Here is a 15,037-nt window from a genome sequence, read left to right as displayed (position 1 = left end):
CTGCCCCTACCCCTGCCTGTGCCACCCCCACCTCAGCAAACCGCTGTCCCGCCTGCCCCACACAAACTTACTGCAAAGAGTTGCGGGGGAGGGAGACAAGAACCGCGCTCCCCCTGCAGCTGCCTCAGCCCCCCCAGCCCGGGGGTGTCACGGAGGGACCTGGTGGATGAAGTTTGCGGCGGAGCCCCCGGGATACGAGGGAGCGTGGGGGGGGGGCACACAGATGGCTGCGGGGTGCCGCACCGCAAAGTTTCCCGGAGAAGAGATGCGGGGTTGGGGGCTTCCCCCCCACACCATCCCACCACCTACCGTGCGGCGGAGCGGAGCCGTTCCCGTCCGTGCCTGGAGCATCGCTTCGCTCCCGGCAGCTGCGGAGGGACGAGCGCGGGGCTGCAGAGAGGGAGCGCTCCTCGCTGCGCCCCTTTATCCCAGCATCACCGAAACGAATCCGCTTTGACGTCCAACCCGGGTTTTTATGGGTGTGGAGCGAGCCGGTGCAGCCCTCATTAGGAGACACTCCGCTCTCCAAATCATACATCTTTTATATAACCTCATTTCCAGCCTGGCTTTTTCCCCCCCCCCTCTCCCTCCCCATACTGATGAGCATCGCCCCCTCCCCAGCTCCCTCATCAATTAAAGAGCCGAGATACCCCCCCCCCAGTCCCTACTTGTTGCTGGAAAGCCCCGCTCCATGCCGTGCAGCCCTCCACAGCACCCTCGGGGCAGGGGTCTCAGCTGGCTCAGCCCCCCACCCAGCCCCACACCCCTCTCCCTGCGCCATGTTGCTGTGGGGGGCAATGAGGCAACGGGGTCCCCTCTTTCCCTGATAGCAAGCAGCCTCCCCCCAGGCTCATCACTGCACCCCTGAGCTGAGGGCAGGTGGTTATCAGTGTCCCCCACTGCCCCCACTGAAGTGCTGGGCTCTGTGCTGGGGCTGCACACAGGGAACAGCACAGAGAGGGGGCTCCTCCTCTCTCAGTTTCCCCTTCTGACCTGCCCCTGCCCCCAAAAAGGCCCAGTACAGACCCAGGCTTGACATCAGTCTCCAGGCTTTGCAATTGTGCTCATTCCCATGGCAACAACAAACACATAATTATAGATATATAATATTATGTAAACCCCACTGGGCGCTAGGGCAGGAGCTCACCTGCGTGCAGCCCTCTCCCAGAGCCCAGGGCAGCTCCCCTGGATCGCAGAAACACAGCTCCTACCCAGCACACAGCCAGGGCTGCCCGGTGCTCAGGATGCTCATGGATAAACCACAGCACAGTGGGTGACTAAATGACAAAACTTCCCTCTGGGAGGGCAAAGCAACCAGCCCTGATCCTCCCTGCTGCACGGGGACTCTCTCAGAGATGGCAAATGGGGGAGGATGGCAGCAGCACTTTTGGGACTGCACCCCCCTGCTCCTTGCACTACTCATACATCAAGCTGTAACGCACTGTCTGGGGCTAATGAAAACATAATTACGCCTATTTAGATGCAGGAGGACTAATTTAATAGCAAGCTTCCAAATGACATCTGCTGTGCTCCATCGGGCAGGGAAGCCTGCCCCGCAGAGGGGTGAGCTGCACGGGGTGGGGGCATGCAGGCAAAGAAAGGCTTCGTGACATGGGCATGGGCCAAAAGTTGTCACCATCAGCCTGGGCAGCCCCAGAAGAACTTCTTGTCATGACGTGCGACATGAGATCCCAGCACCTGCTCTGCTGGAGACGCAAAATCTGGGAGCAGAGTGGTGGGTGCTGGGCTCCAGGCAGAGGGGAACCCGGCTCTGGCTGTGCTGCCTACCTGCCCCACTAACACCCACACAGGACCCACTAGCAAGAAGCTGAGCTGTGCTCTATGTGTCATCTGGGTGGCCATCATCATCCTCCTCCCGGGACACTGCCCTGCGTAATGCTCAGCAGAGCGGTGCTCACTTCTGCACTGGCTGAGGCTTCGCAGAAGCCCACGAAGCCCAGAGCACGGTGCTGGCGTCAGAAGGAGCTCGTGGCCTCCATGTGTCCTGCACCAGGGGAACTCAGCCTCCAGCTGTGTCACAGCAGCCACCCCCAGATGTTGAGGGTGAAAAAGGTCTCAGTATGACAACTGACATTTGCACCTTCCCTCCTCCAGCAAAGAGCACTTGGGGCAGGGCTTCTCCACCGGGATTATGCTCCTGTAACGCTGCCCCATCCAACCCAGGGAGCCCAGAGCCATGGAGAAGACATCTGCACAAGTCACCCCATGCCCCGGCCACGCACCGAATGCAGACAACACTATGAGCAAGAGGCTGCCCAGCTCAGCTGGTGGTGGGGGGACAGCCCCTGCCCCTGCCCCTTCCCACGCTCCCCCATGCCATGAAATCAGCTCAGTGCCGTTTGCCTCCAGCCATATGCTCGCAGCGTTGCAGGAGCCAAATATAAAAAAAACAGCGCTCCGCTCGCCCAAGTTTCCTTCTCCCCCCATCCTGGGCTCGCTGCCCTCCCCTCAGCCTCACCCACCTCCATTGGGAGCCGCAGGGGTCGGGGGGGGGGATTCCAGCAGCGGGGAATGTGCTCAGAGGTCCCCGGCAGCGCGGATCGCACGCACACACACACACAGCCGTCACCCAGCTGCTATTTCTATGCAGCCCGAAATGCATCCGAGGGATTACGGCGGAGGGAATAAAGAAAGGGCTGAACGCATTTATACAGAAAGCTTAAGGGGCCGATGGCACTGCGCACACACACACACACATCCGCCAGCTGATGGGGGTCTGGCAGCAGCCATTTGGGACAAATCCCGGGATTTCTGTCCGTGCTCCACTTCACAGCGGGTGCGGGTGCTGGAGCTGCCTATGGGTGGCAGTGAGCCCGCACTGCTGCTGGACACCGCACATCCGAGGACCTGGGAGTCCCCGGCTCAGCAAGCGCTAGGGCACATTTGGGGAGGAAAAAAAGCTTGGGAACGGCACCGAAAAGTCAAACTCGTGCCTGCAGCCTCATTGCACTGTGGGTCACGGGGCTGGATTGAGTCTTTCTGAGTGCATCACACCACCTCCAACGGTAGAAAGTAGGTTATAAGGAGCTCTCTCTCTCTCTCACACACACACACACACACACTCACACACCAAATCTAATAAAGAGATATTAGTCGGAGAGTATTTGGCTTCTGGCATTAAACTAACTCCAGCTTCATACAGACACCAAAGAAATGAAATTATGGCAGCTCACAAACAAGAAATTCCAGGGGGATGAATTAATGTTTCATCACTGTTACAGGGCAGAGCTGTACCTGTCTGTCTTCCCTTTCTGTGTTTCTTTCTCCTTACTTCAAAACGTGATGCTCTGCCTCTACAAGTCACGCAGCGCGTTCCCTCCCGCACCAGCCCCACACCTCGCCATCAAAACCCAAATTATTTCCATCCTCCTTTTAAGGACACGCAGGAGGTTTTACAAACACACCAAAGCCCAAGGACGCCTCGTAAATCCAGGCTCTAATTTGAACAGATGAAAAACCTGCTCGGAGACCTTGCTCACTCCGCATGCTGGAGCAGCTCGAGTGACTCCTGGGTTATTCAGATGCAAACACTTTCAAACACAAACATCTGAGGCAACTGTCGGCAGCTGGAAACAGGGGGAAGGTGCTCAGCAGCACAGAGCTGCACCGAAACCATAGAATCACAGAGACGTGCATCATAGAACCATTGGATGGGTTGGGTTGGAAGGGACCTCAAAGATCGTCCACAAAAATCAGCAGAACACAGGTCATTAAGGCTGGCAAAAGACAGCCCATCTCCTGCACTGCACAAGCATCTGGGTCCCTGCCCCATGCCCGCTCCCTTCCAGGAGGAGCAGCCCCCCAAGTGTCGCTATTTAATCTTTAAGTCAATTAACAGAGTCATTGTCAACTGGAAGATCACTTTGTGTCAACCCTTAGCAGTAAATTTGGAGGTTTTTCCCTATGAAGCAGGGCAACAGAGGGCTGCACGTCCACGACTCTTTCTAAAAGACCCGAATCCCTAATCTCAGAGTTATCGGTGTGGGACCTCGGGGTGGGTGGGGACAAACGCAGGAAGGGGCCCCCTGCGTCAGCACGGCACTGGGTAAACAGGAGTGGGGCAGTGCGGAAGGGCCGCAGCAGGCTGACAGGACTGATAAGCCCAATCTGCAGAGCATTCACAGCACAAGGAACACAAAGCCAGCCCAAAACTGAGCCACAGCTGCTGTCGAGTTCTTCATTTCCAAAAAAGACCCTGCTAGCAGAAAACAAGCTGCAAGAAAAGCGACAGAAATATCCCACTACCCATTAGCGAAGCCCCTCGTGTGCCTGCTGGGAGCGGGTGAAGAGGGGCTGCAATACCCCTGCCTCCCCCAGACCCATGGAAATAAAGCAGCATGGTCAGACATCCGTTGAAGATGAGTTATCTGTGAATCTCATCCATCCCTGACCCTAAAGCAGCAGTGGAGCATCCCCACCTGCAAAGCCCAGGGGCTCAGTGATGGTGAGGAGGGCTGGTGATGATGAGGAGGACTCATCCCAGCCCCATATTGCAGCTTCAGCACGCGTAGGTCGCAGCACGCACCAGGACACGCTTTGCACTGCTTATGCACCTGTGAATCAGTGTCCTTCAGCCAAAGCCATGCAGCAGCACATGTCAGCAGGGAAAGAAGCAACATCAGGAGGCACAGACCTGTGCTTTCCCCCCTTTTGTTTTTTCCCCATAACCCAAAGAAAGACGGCTCTCAGCTTTCCCACCGAGCAGTGAGAAGTTTGTGCAGAAGCTCTGCCAGGAATTTGGATTTATTTCTGGAATGACTTTCATGGGATGTTGAAAGGCTGCTGTAATTTGGAGGCATTAAGCAGCTTCTCCCAGTTCAACCAAGACGGAATTGAATGCTAAAAGGAGCCAACTGCATGGGGAACAGCACGATCGCAACATTTCACCTCTAATTAAGACAATTCATTCCCCTTGCCACCAAAATCTCTCTTCAAGAGCAAGAAAAGGGGGAAGCAGAGCCACCTCAGCCCAGCCCAGATCCTGACAGCCCTCCCACAAGCTGCCATGCCAACACAAGGCCCCAGCCACAGGATTTGGCACCCTGAGCTCACCACCTCCATGGTATTTAAAGCAATTTAGAGCTTTTTGGGTCCCCCAGCAATTCTCTTATCTGCAGCCACTGGGTCCTAGCAACTCTACCCGTTGCTCCTAAAGCCAACCCTGGTAATTAGAGGGACACAGGACAGCTCTGCGTATCATCTGCAGGTGAACTACTTTGGCACCATGGTAACATTATGGCACTGATAGTACCTGCCCAGATTGGAAACTTTCCTGCTTTCCCTCCTCCCAAATTCACCAACACCCCCCCCATAGATTTCAGCCCCAATAAGGGATGCTCATTTATGTCACCTGGGACCCAATGCAGGTGACACACCAAAACCTCATTGCTTTGATGTCTCAGCCCTCCCATTCAATTTGGCCAAAAGGATACAGCTGTGCTAGGATGGGTTGCAAGAGCACAGCTGGATGAATCATAGAATCACAGAATCATTAAGGTTGAAAAGACCTCTAAGATCCCCAAGTCCAATCCCAACCCACCCCACCGTGCCCACAGACCACATCTCTCATGTGCCACATCTCCATGTTCCTTGAACACCTCCAGGGACAATGACCCCACCACCTCCCTGGGCAGCCTGTGCCACAAACTCCATTTCATTATGAAAGGACCAAAGAAATCTCTGGAAAGAACATCACCACCCTAAGCCTGAAGCCCAAGGGAGGCTTTGCAGCTAAAAATACTGAAAAGCCTGAAATCAGGAAAAATAGCCCAACAGAGAGTATCCCTTTGTCCTGTGAAGCACTGCCCTACAAAATGCCAGAAAACAAACACCCATTTCCCAACTCCTCTCTTCCTGGTGGGGAAACTGAGGCACTTGAAGGCCAGGGGCCAGATCACACCATTTAAAAAGTGGAGAAAAAGGCTCAGAGAGCTGACCCCTTCCTCTGTTGCCCATGGTTGGGGGCTGGGGGACACTCCTCACAGGGCAGGCTGCAGACGGTGCATCCCATTGCACCTACAGGGCTGGAGAGCCTGGCCCTGTACTTGGCAGGCTAAGAGCTTCTGTTCCCATTTACAGATACAGGACTGCCAGATTCTTTAAGAGAAAGACCAGAAAGAAAGGGGAAAAAAAAAAAAAAAAACCTAAGTAAACTCGAGGTCAAGGAAGACAGAAACAAGGGGTAGTGCTGCCCCTGGCTCTGCAGTTCTGCAGGAAGGGCTCCCAGCAGGAGCCCCAGACCCCACGGAGCCCTCCGGCTCTCCCCTTGCAGCCATAGGGCAGAACAAAACCCACTCGGGACACTTCTTCTTGCCATTCAGTTGCTCCACAAAGAATCCACTGTTTTCCCAGAGCATGTTTTCTCCTCGCATGCCCCTGCCCTTCCAGCTTCTGTTGTTTCACACACAGCCTCTGGCCCTCTCTGAATTTCAGAGTGATATCACAACCTCGGATGGGATTTTCTTGCTATCAGGGTCCTGTCAACCCCCTGCAGAGGAGCGCAGGGCAGCCTACAGCCCATGTCTGCAATGAGAAGATGCATCCGAGAGCTCTACACATCCCCAACGCAACCAAGTCTGACACAGCCTTGGACTGGCTTCCCCCTCCCCGATACTTTTTTTCTTTTTATTTTTTTCCCCCAACCTCTTATTCCCAGTGGCCGAGAACATTTAGTCTGGCCGGGAAAAGGAAATCTCATTACAGAATTACGGTTCATTTAGCAGGTCCCACTGGAAGCCCTGCAATAACCACTGCCTTCCTAACAGGATTAGCCGGTGTCTGAACCTCCCGACCGCGCTGCCCACAGCTCTGCTCCCGCAGCGTCTCCCGGACCCCAGAAAACCCCAACTGCAGGTGGGCCCAAAGGGAAAAGATGGGGACAATGGGGAACATCCTCACTGTGCATTGCTGCCTTGGCCTCTCCCATCCTGCTGGCTCTGCAAACAACGGTGTTGTTGGGTCCCATGAAGAGTCCAAGGGCATCAACTTCATAAAAACCTGCAGGATGGTGGAGTGATGCATGTCCTGCTACAGCATTAGCCAGGACTTGCTGCCCACTGCACCCACAGGTTTTGCTTCCCACCAGCAGCAGCTTCCATGGTACGGAGGCAATACTGAGACATTGGTGTGGGCTGGTCGGGTCCCCCCAACAATGATTCTGGAGCCTACGTGGAGGTTTGGGCTGGCATCATGCTGTATGGGAGCACGGTTACTGGGATCAGCTCTCTATCTTCAAGAGGTTTAGGAATGAATAATTTAGGGGTGAAGATGAAGGAGGAAACCGAGTTACACGGTGCCACAAGGTCAGCCATGAGTTTGCCTTCGGTGACACTGAAATCTCATCTCTTCTCCCACCACTGCCCCCAGGAAGTGATGACAAGGCAATAAATTAATGCAGCACCACGTATGGAATTATCCCTATGATTTCAGGGTGCTGAGCATCTGCCTGTCACCACCAACCAACTCCCAGTGCTTCAATCTCACACTGCTTTGCATGGAGAGAGACTGTGGCTGCTACCTACAGAACACCCACAACGAGCAGCAAGGACAACACAGACTGCCCCATGCACCCCTGGACGGAAGGAGAGCAGAGAACATTGTTTTGTGCGGTAGTTATGTCCATGAGACAGTGACTCCCCCAGCACTGGAAGAGCTTTTATGGGGTTAAATGAAATCTTGCTTTGCTTTAGCCAAAGTAATTCACCAAGCCACACTTCCAGCAACACCTTGTTCCATTGCACACCCACTACAGGCTACGGGCAGCTTCTGCCATGCTGTGCACCGCAGGCACCCATCCCACAGCACAACCCTGCTCTGACACCTCCCAGCCGGGAGTGGAGGCCTGGAGACCCCCTAACCCCACCAGGCAGCCCAGCACTCCCACATGGATGCTCCAAGTGTGGCTGTGAAACCTCATTACTGCGGAGGTGAAAGGCCACGCAGAGCACCGTGGCCCCATCCCCACGGCTCCCACGCTGCTCCGGCTCCACCAGGAGCTGCCATCATTAGCAGGGCTCTGTCTGTGGGCAGAGGGCTGGTAACGAAGCTGCGTGGGCAGGGTGAAGTGCTGGGAGTTGGAGATGTGGGGAAGGCGTGGGGACATCATGGGTTCTGCATTAATGCGAGGGACACAGCGGGGAGAGAGGAGGAGGGAGGGGTGGTGCAGAGCAGGGGAAGTTTTGCTCACGCACAAGCACCGTGTAATTCAGTTTGTAGAGGCACACCAAAGCCAAGAGCTGAGCAAGAGGCCAAAAGGACAGAAGCGTTTTTGCGGCTAATGAGCATGCATGGGCTGACGAATGATGTTGACGAGCATTGGAGGGGGGCAAGGAGCCCCACTCAGGGCCTTGCAGAAGCCTCACCTCACTGGGAGCATGATCCTGGGGAGACAGACAGTGATTCATGTCCATCTCTCGGTGCCCCAGCCCACATCTGTCTGTCTGTCCTGCAGAGCACGGGCAGCCACCCCTGTGACATGCATCCGTGCCCCAGCAAGGATGCTCCTGCTCCCTGCATCCAAGAATTACCTTTATCCTCCCACCTTCACTGAGTTTTTCCACATTGTGGCTGCTGGAACAGAGGTCTGAGTGCTCTGCCCTCCTTGGGTTCTTCTGCAGGGAACAGGCTGCCCAGGGAGTGGTGGGGTCACCATCCCTGGAGGCGTTCAAGGAATGTGGAGATGTGGCACGGGGGACACGGTCAGTGGGCATGGTGGGGGTGGGCTGGGGTAGGGCTTGGGGATCTTATACATCTTTTCCAACCTTAATGATTCCATGATTCTATGACCCCTGAGCACCATTACTCTCCCCGCATGGCTCCTGACACTGCCGCATGGCACAGACATGTTGCTTGGCAAGTTTTGGCTCTGTGATACAGGCAGTGAAACAACCTGACCTTCCTGCACAGCCTTGTAGAGCATCCCAGAGCACAGGCCTGGCAGAGGAGGTGACACAGGGCTCTATCCAGGACACCTGGCTGGCTGCAAGTCTCAGAGATGCAATTAGGGGTTGGAGAATGTATTACACACTTCTCACATTTATCCCTATGCCATAACAGCTGTTTCTGCCACAGAAGTGACCTTTCCAGCTTTTTTTTTTTCATGATACCATTTGGAGATGCATTAAAGGCCAAGAAACTGTCCATAAGGGAATTTCCAGGAGTCAGACAGGCTTTGTATTCTTGCAGGAGGAGGAGCAGTTACATGAATACACCCCATGTATGTTCATGTGAGCGTGGGTCTGGGAGAGCCCTGGGATTTGGTTTTGGATGGAACAGCTGGATGGAGCAAATCCCATTGGCCACGGCTTCCTAGACTGGTGATAGATGGAGTCTACCACCAGCCTTGGTCTGTGACTATGGGCAAAATAGATCACTCTCCTGTCTTGTAGGTGCAGTGATTCTCCTCAGTGAACAGCCCAAGGCCCTGCCCAAGATGGGGGATACCCATGGTCCCTTCTTCTCCTTTCCCATCTCTAGAGCTTGCTCTTTGCAGAAGGGCCATGGAGAAGAAACAAACAATGCTTAGCCCTGGACCTGCTCTGTGAGCACAAGCCAACTGCTTTTCTCATGCCCTCTTGTACATGTTCATGTATGGCACAAGCCAACAGGCCCATGTGTTGTTTGAAACAGGGGTGAGAACGATCCCCAAGGTGCTCCCTTCCTCCCTACCCCTTAGGTTGCACCTGACTGCTCTGTGCCTCTCCCAAGGGCACAGTTTGCCCATCCTTCTCCATTTTCTCTCGCCTCTTGTTTGTTTGTTTTGCCATCCCAGCATTATCAGTAGCAGCGGGGTCTGGCAGCCCAAACTTCCCCAGGGAAGAAGTTCTGGCATCCAGCAGCCAAGTGGAAAGTTGCTCTGAGCCTGTCTCATCTCACTTTTGACATATCACGGCTGTCCATTTCCCTTCCCAAGGAAATCTGATTTGTTCCAAAGTTTATAGTTTCAGTGACCTAATCCCAGCATAGTTGTTCCTGTTTCCCTTTAATTTACTGCCTCAGCTTGTATTAATTGATGTATTGCAGAGGGCTTGAGCCAAGCTAATTGTTTTAGAAGAAGAAAAAAGAAGAAAGGAAGGAAGATGTGAGGTCCCTTAGAGGATTACTGAGGTATTTGAGTGGGCAAACAGCAGCCACCAGAAAACAGTAATAGCTACAAACAGCATCAACAGCCCGGAGGGGTGGGGACCCTCCAGATGTCATGCAGCCCCAAATCCCTGCCCTGAGGTGACCTGCGGGAGCAGGGTATGTGGGAAGAGGAGGGCTGAGATGCACTGCTTTGCTGGGCTGCCTCCATCCCAGGGTGGTGGGTTCACTGTCCCTGGAGATGTTCAAGGAACGTGGAGGTGTGGCACTGAGGGATGTGGTCAGTGGGCATGGTGGGGAGGGGCTGGGTGATCTTCATGGTCTTTTCCAATCTTAATGATTGATTCTATGATTCTGTGAAGCACTTTCCTGGGAGGTGATGGAAAATCCTCCTGGTGGCTGTTTCTACTCATGATGAACAAGAGCAATAGAGAAGTGCCCGTAGGGATTTCCCAGGTGTAAATCGTGGCCAGCAGCCACAATCACCTCCAGGGTGAGGAGGCTGACTCTGCAGGCAAGGGGAGAGTGGTTGCCACTGTGCCACTGCCACCTGACAGCCTCCCATAGCATTCTTGTGGTCACAGTGATGAAATAAAGAATGGATATACAGACAAATCGGGGCCAGATGAACACTTTCAGATGATTCAAGATTAGAGGGCTGTTGGTGCACCAGAGGGCATGGCTCTGCCCAGAGGGATGGCGATGGGCTGCACACAGTCCAACTGAGCTCATACAGCCCAAAGGCAAACATCACGTCCTGTCCTGGGTGGGATAACCTGGCACCTGGATGGGTCCAGAAGGCTGGAAAACAGCTGTGGAGGAAAGGGTATGGAGCTCCCACTGAACAAGAGGACGAGCCATGGTTTATCTCAGCCAACCCATGAACTTTAGATTGGCCAAGGTCAATGCTTCCCGTGCTGAACAAGCAGTGTAAGACCAGCAGGACAATGGAAGGGATTGTTCCCTGTATTTGCTACTTGCAATAGGAAATGGTGTCCTGGGAACACTACTGACCAAGGGCTTGGGGCATGCTGTACACAGCTTCTGCCTAAAGGAGAGGAGGGAAGGAGGAAAGGTGCCACCTCCACCAGCTCCATCTGACCAGACTATGGCTGTACTAGGTGATATTAGAGGTCTTTTCCAACTTTAACAATTCCGTGATTCTATGGCCACAGCGTTTCTGCCACCTGATGCACAACACGATGCTCCAGGGCTGGTCATGCAGCATGAAGGGGAACGCAACCCTTCTTAGCTCTTCACTACCAAATTTCCATGGGGAAAAGCCAGGCCAGAAGAAAAACCCCAGTGCTGGGAGGAGCTGACCCCCCTGTGGGAACCCCCCAGCACACACTGGGAGGAGCATTTGGGGATGGGGATGCAATGAGGGCACAAAGCTGGGGGTACTCTCTCTGGTCCCACACATCCCCAATCCCTCTGAACCCGACACCATCCTATCAAAGTTTCCCAGAGCACAAAGTTGCTTCTTGGTGTTCTCCAGACCAGCTCGCACTGCTGCCCTGCACATACATCAGCCCAGCTCCATCACACGGCTCTCACTGCGAGGTTGATTTATTCAGGAGCAACACAGGGAGTTTCCAGATTAACACTAATTGCTCTTCCAAATTACTTAATAGTTCAGATTGCAGTGCTCTCTTTGGAAATCATCTCAGACAGTTCAATAATAAAAAAAACAAAACAAAAGAAAACAGCAGCAACAAAACTATCATCGAAGAGACAACTGCAAATTGATAAAGTCTTTGAGACTGGGCTAATATCATTGCTGTCTGGTAAATTTATTCAGCTGAAACTGGAGGGATACGTACTCAGCTTGGCGAGGAGGGCACCGCCTGCTACCAAGGTGCTCAATTTTCGCTTCCAGAGACACTGTTATTGCTCAGAAAGAGCCTCAGGAACAGCCCCGCCAGCTGCAATGCTGCAAGCAAACAGCTCCGGCCTTTGTGGCGAGAAAAATACAAAGGAAAATGTAATAATAACAATAATAATGGGATGAAGGGTTGTGCTCGCTGTGGCCTTTGCGGGTGCTCCAGCGTGGGTGCGGGAGCTGGCGGGCGCTGAGCTCCTGCAGGGCTGAAATTGTCACCCGGGAGGGGAGGGGAGGACTTGTTTCATTTTGGCCACTTCCCAATTTCCCAGCCCTCTGGGGGTGGGAGATGCAATGTGGCTCACAGGGGAGGGCCATGGAGGGAGGGGGGAGTAGGAGGGAAATGGGTTGCTTGGGGCAGCCCTAAGTCACCAAGGAACAAGTGCATGGGTGCAGAGGGAGCCCTGGGTGCTGAGGTGATGCCAACCAGAGTGAACATCTCCAGCATCAATGGGCTCTGCAATATTTTGAGGCAAGCCCATGCTGATGGTGCAGCCTAAAATACAAAACCTCAGTGGGGTGATTCCATTCCCATCCACTCACATCCCATTTCCCTGCAGCACACCCCAGAGGATCACACCTCCCAACACCCCACTGAAATGTCAGATGTGGGATCAGGAGGAGCCCGGCAGCGAGGGGGTTACACAGCCACTGCCCCGTGCCAGGAGCTGCAGGGGCTCATAGTGAGCCTGGCCGATGGCTGCCATCTGCTCCTGGCACCTCGGGCCGTGCCGGAGAGCAGAGAAGGGAGAAAACAAAACCCTGGAAGTGGGCTCGGGCAGGGAATGCTCCACTCCAGCAACACACCAAAGCCCTATGGGGTGTTCGAGTGTCTGCAAAATGCTGCTCTGTCCATCTCCATCACTCCCAAGGATGGGAGTGCTGAGCTTCTGGCGCTACACACCACACCGACAGCATTAGTTCTCCAGGGGAAACTTGGACCCCAAGGGATATCCCCAACCTCATCCTCCTGGGGATGCACAGAAGCTCATGGAAATACTGCTCTAAAGGGCATCGTCCTAAGGGGCTCAGGCTTTGCTGTCCCCCAGCAACACACAGCCCTGTCCCCATCGCTCACTGCTCCGGGAAGGCGTCCAAGGGAGCTGCCTTCATAGCAGCCACTTACAGCCAGAACCAGGCAGAAAACGAGCACCGCGCACAGCGCCGGGCAGCCCCGAGCCAGCAAGCGCCAGGGGAAAGCGGCCAAACCCGGCCCCACATCCCGGCCCCCCCAGGGGCTCAGAAAGAAGTCCCATTCATCATCCGGCCTCTGTTTGTTTTCTGCACTCCGCTAAGCTCAAACAAGCAAAACAGATTAGCCGGTCTCATTTGTTTCCTACTTAATTACACCTCTTCGGTGCTGATGTAATATTTCAAGATTTGGGTTGCTAAGGATGAAAATCCACCTTCCCCCTCCCACACCCACCTTGGCTTTTCATTCCCATCGTGAAAAAGCCCAGATGGATTTTTTTTTTTTCTTTTTTCTTTTTTTTACAAGAAAGTCTAATTATTGAGGAATTCAGAAACTCTGAATTCAGAAGCTGCCGGAGAGCGCTCAGGTTGTCAGAAACAGATGGACTGGGGCTGCAACTTTTCATCACGCTATCCAGCCCCCCCGGAACAGAGGGCCGCATCTGCAGCACACACGGCCCCAGACAACTTCAGCTGTCCCCCCCCCCGCAGCAGTGTTTTGCCATCAATAGGACTTCCCAGGAAGCGGAGCAGCTGCGTGCCAACGGCTGTGGGATGAGCTCCTCGCCTGGGGAAGGAGAGAGCTCTTTGTGCTGTGGCCCCCACCTGCAAGACCCCCATGGAGCTGCCCAGGGTGGGTGTTAGGGCTAAAGGGCCTAAATCAGCCACCAGAGGGTGGGAGGTGGGGAGTGACCTCAGCACAGCCTGGGCTATGGGGCCGGCAGGAACGTAGGAATCAGGACACCTGACCACCCTTGCATGCTGCCGTTGTCCCCCAGCAGTATCTGGGCTGTGACGCAGCCAGAGCACCATAGGGACAGTGAGAACACCCCGCTGTACAGCCCCCCCACATCACCGTGCTCCACCGCCGCTCCCCCAGCATGCAGGATCCCGTCCCCAGCACCAACGCAAGGCACGCACCAACTCCCAGCTCCGGCTCCATCGCGGTGCCATGCAGACAGCAGCACGGCGCTCAGCTCGACGATCCACGCTAGCTGGCGGAAGAGCTGCAGGAGGGCTGGAGGGGCCGTGCCGAGCCGGCTGCGCAGCTTTCCCACAGTGGCACTCGAGACACCCCACTGCGTCCCTTCCCTGTGCTCGGCGCTGTGCATCCCTCCCAGGGCCCTACATTGCCCCGTGGACACAGGGTCCGAGGGGCTGGGAGCTGGGGGCATTTTGGAGGGTTTGGGTCCAGCAAACACCTGCAGGGCACCGCAGCCCGGGGGCCCCGCAGCACTTGGGTTATTCAGTAACTTCTCCCTCCCCAGCTGCAGTGAGCGCTGCTCTTTCCCGGTCATGTGAGCTGCGGTTTTCCAGCTCGAGGCCTTCAGGTCTGGGTCTCATCTGGGTGTGTTTTGGGGGAGGGAGGGCAATGCAGAGCACCCAGGTAACAGGACAGACAGGACAAAGCCCCATCCTGCAGCATCGCACCAGCTGGGCACTGCGTGGGGCACCAGCACCTTCCCCTCTACAAAAACCCAAAGCTGGAACTAGAGGATCTTTGAGGTCCTTTCCAACCCAAGCCATTCCACAACTATACAGAAGACCCAATTCTGGGAAAAAGAGCCATGGCAAGCCTCAAACCGAAGGCTTTTACCCCAAGGGGTAAAAGGGGTCTTATTTAAACTGCCCCTAAAGAGCGCTCTTGTCCTCAGTGGCCTTCACCCTCCTCCAGCCCCCCCGAGCCCCATCGAGCCCCCCAGCCCCACTCACCACCATCCCGCAGTGCTGCCCGGTCTGAGCGTGTCCCCACAGTGCAGGGCGGGTGCTCCCTGGGAGGCTGCAGCCGCTCCCCTGCGCACACCGTGCATTGTGTTGGAGGTGTGGGAGAAACCCTAATGGGAGATCCATTGTCTGCATAAT

General features: G+C 54.9%; 1 protein-coding gene across 3 annotated transcripts in view; it reads right to left on the bottom strand.

Moving 5' to 3' along the window:
* Nucleotides 1-15,037, bottom strand: part of NOS1 (nitric oxide synthase 1) — a 58,423-nt gene extending 43,386 nt beyond the window's left edge. Inside the window, exon 1 of one of the 3 annotated variants that reach the window (XM_021412295.1) lies at nt 14,888-15,037. The gene's annotated coding sequence lies outside the window, so the exon portion shown is untranslated. Of the gene's footprint in view, nt 1-309; nt 335-14,095; nt 14,831-14,887 lie in introns of those variants that run through there. The other 2 variants (XM_021412296.1, XM_021412298.1) reach the window with 2 other exon arrangements.

This window comes from Numida meleagris, chromosome 14 (assembly GCF_002078875.1).
Source record: "Numida meleagris isolate 19003 breed g44 Domestic line chromosome 14, NumMel1.0, whole genome shotgun sequence".
Taxonomy (NCBI): Eukaryota; Metazoa; Chordata; class Aves; order Galliformes; family Numididae; genus Numida; species Numida meleagris.
Note: the sequence above shows the minus strand (reverse complement) of the source record. Positions and strands in the feature narration are given on the sequence as shown.